Raw genomic sequence first — 3,710 nt, 5'->3', positions numbered from 1 at the left:
CGACAGGCACTGAACGCATTCACAGTGGAGCCATCAACACCTTCACCGACTCCCTCCCCGTTAATGGCGTACTTGGAGTCAAATCACCACCCACAGCAGACAAAGTGCTCGAGTTGCCGCGAGAAACGCGAGTGACCCTTGCGCAACTTCGTTCTGGATATTGTAGCAGGTTATACTCCTACCTATCCAGAATAGACCCTGACATACCCAACGTATGTCCTGCATGCAACGAGTCTCCGCATGACACTGACCACCTCTTTGCATGCCCAACCAACCCTACCTATCTAACACCCTTTTCCCTTTGGTCCGACCCCGTCGAAATAGCACGTTTCCTGGGCCTCTCGTTAGATGACGTTGACGACGCACCATCCCAACGGGGACTGATAACCGTTAAAACAATAACAACAAAAAAAATTGTTTCCTTGTTCCCTGCTATTCCGCAGCCTCGGGAGAATGTAGTCGGTTTATTAATGGTGACCTTGTTTAGGATTACACTATGTCCGTAGTTCTGCTGATTCCAACCAACCAATTCTTTTATTCTTATAGCCTCAAATGCTGCTGTTTTGTGAATAAAGATGTCTATTTAATTTTCTAATGTTGTATTGCTTGTTTGGCGCTGGCCACCATACCAGAGCTCCATCTGAAAGTGTAGGTCTTAGACAGTGGTATACATCCACATGATTATACTAGGCCTGAGGCCCCAATTCTTGCTGACGATTCCGATATTTGAGAGGAGTACTGTATTTCTCGCGGACGCTGAAGAGTATCCAGGAGTGATCCGACATGGAAAGTTCATCGGATACCCTCCAGTTATTCACAACAAGACTGTCTGTGTCTGTTGATAACATGAAGTCCAGCAGTTCCTCCTACCGCGGAAACCTATCAGAGCTTGGGCAAATAAAGGTTGGCTTATCGCCCTTGTTGCATATACTTAGATTGCTATTCAGAATATACCTCAAGAGTGACTCTCCTCTGGTGTTTACACTGGAGCTACCCCATTCATTATTAGGACATCATCGCAAATGGCCACCAGAATTGGTCTACTTTCTTTGTTCGGGTTTTCCTCCTTGATCAGCTGCCACTCATCTGTACCTCGAGTATCTTTGATTTGCAGCTTGATGCACCTCAGAAGTTTTCCGCCTGGCTCCTCTAGAGTGGGTAGCCAAATGCGAGCACGAGGTCTCTTAGGTATAAGCCTCAATTGGAGGCCTTCAAAGGCGTWGCTGATTTTGACAACACTACCCGTCAGGAAATCTAGCGAGGCCTGGTCCGCGCACTTGATGACCCTATAACCCCTGATGGTCTCAGAGGAGTCAAACTTCGGGGGAGAACCCGCAGGATTGTCGAGTACAAAGCTTAACACCATATTCGACAATCATCTTTCCTGAATTGTGCTCGGGGAGGAGGAATTTCCATATATGATGGACACATGTAGGCTATCACTGGCTACATCGCAGATATGCCTTGCCGTAGTTGTATTGCTGTGTTCACCTTCACCCGCTTAGGTTTTTTGGGCAGAGTTTCTTGTGGTTCTATAAAAGAGCGATTACTTTTTTGTAAATTGCTCGGGTGTTTGCTCTCTTCTAGAGGTTCTGATTGCTTCCTTTTCAGAAAGCTTTCTTATTCCTCTACTATGGGTTTGAGGCGCTTTGTTTATGCCTCATCAAAAGCGTTACCGTCTGCCTGGTCTTTGACTATCTTTCCCAGTATGAAGACTGCCCTCTGGTACAGGTTCTTCCTCAGCTGATTCTGGGATTTCTTGCGCTTTTTCTTGTTTTCTCCTTTAGCCGCCACTTTGGTTGGTGCTCATGGCAGCTTTAGAGGTGGACGCTTCCTTCCTTAGATTGGCTGTTTCCACTGCTGTATCCACAGGTATACTTTGGCTAGTATGTCCGGCAGAATTCTTACAGGTCTTCTGACTGGAGGCGAGTAGTTTGCCCTCTTCGGATTCCGTTATAAGATTCCTATAAGTCATGTCATTTCCTTTAGTCGTCGCTGTTGTCGTCAGTTTAGTAGTAGTTGTTGTTGTATTGTTAGTATCATTCATATTTGGTCCCACGAGTAAGCCGGAAAGGGTTCATCACTCGTCCGCAGAGCCGGTATGCGTATAGAAGGCATTTATACCTCCTACCTCGCCCGGGCATCGGAGGTGACGGTTCGCGGTCAGCTATTCATTACCGCCCGCTGACCATTCAAACGAAAACACATTGAAAACCAGTTTTGCTGAAAGCTACTTGAAAATTTACATTCCACTCATTATAATCGGTGCCTGATCTAATTTAGTCGATATTATTGACCGACATATTTTGCCAGCCCTAAATTGTAAATTGATATTTGTTTACAAAACAATGGAGAAGCAAAAAGATATGCACTTTAATTAGCATCAACTAATGTCATTAAAACGGTGGAATACCATCCATTGTAATTGTAATACTCCACAGCATCGACAAATTATTGGTGAACCTCAATGTGGCATTCGTCTGTAAATAATTATTAGACCATTGGCGCAAATTTAAGATTTTAWWACTAATATTTACCAATTGCTCTTCAGCATTGTGGGAATCCAAGCACCTCGAAATCAGTTAGCAATTCTGTTGTGTTTTCTCTCTTTAGCGGCAACATTTTAAAACAGTATGGTTGCAGTAGTCTTTAGATTTCAGTAAGTCCGAACATTGTATGTATTATAGAGTTTGGTCTTTGGTCGTCGGGAAAGGACTTTACTTTTCAGTTGCCAACTCCGTCCAAAGTGGCACCTGTTGACAAGAGCAATTCTTCCTTGGATTTCAAGGCTGATATTGTTGTTTGTGTTGAAGCTGGTTCCAAGATAATCGGAATTATCTATGACTTCAAAGTTATGACTGTCAATTCGTCTTGCCCTCGTTCACCACAAGAACCATCTGATTCGCTTCCTTTTCCAGTCTGGATAAAGCAGAACAAACGGCACGTTTGTTGAGGCCAATGATATCAATATTATCGACGTCCACCAGCAGATATATACTCTTATACTTACTTATAGAAGATACTACGTTCTCTATTTAGCTCTGCATTAGTTGCTCCAGCCTCGTTGGAAATCTCCCCTGAAAAAGGACGGTTTACAGATGTCCTGGCCGATCCTGTATTGCCCAACGTCAGCTAACAGAGCTGTATTAACTTTACGGKAATACCAAGACCAGACATAACGGGGTAGATCAGTACCTTTTCGTACTGTCGAAGGCTCCTTTAAAATCTACGAAGAAGTGGTGTGTGTCTATCTTCCTCTCACGACTCCTTTCCATGGTTTGGCGCATAGGGAGAATCTGGTGGATAACAGATTTTCCAGGTCTAAAGACAGTCCATTAAGGTCCAATCAGTTTGTTGACAGTGGGCTGCAGTCTTTCACACGCTACGCCCGATGAGACTTTATATGGGATATTAAGGAGGCTTATCGCCCGGTAATTGGAGCAGATTGTGAAGTCCCCCTTTTTGTAGATTGGGCAACGCAACCATAACTTCGCCGCTTTTTTTTTTTTAGGCGGGTAATTTCTATTAGAACCTCATCATAGTCGGTCAATAGAATATCTATTCCATCGTCATCGATTGGCGAATTGGGTTCGTCATCTTCAAATGTTACACTATCACAAGCTTCATAACTTTAGTATTATCTGAACATTAGGCACTAGATCACCTCGTTGGGCCCTACAAGTGTATATTCCGGAAACTTTCCGTTAGTC

Source organism: Bactrocera latifrons, unplaced genomic scaffold (assembly GCF_001853355.1).
Source record: "Bactrocera latifrons isolate USDA-ARS-PBARC rearing strain unplaced genomic scaffold, ASM185335v1 scaffold_156, whole genome shotgun sequence".
Classification (NCBI taxonomy): Eukaryota; Metazoa; Arthropoda; class Insecta; order Diptera; family Tephritidae; genus Bactrocera; species Bactrocera latifrons.
The sequence above is the reverse complement of the archived record's forward strand: the minus strand, read 5'-3'. Positions refer to the sequence as shown.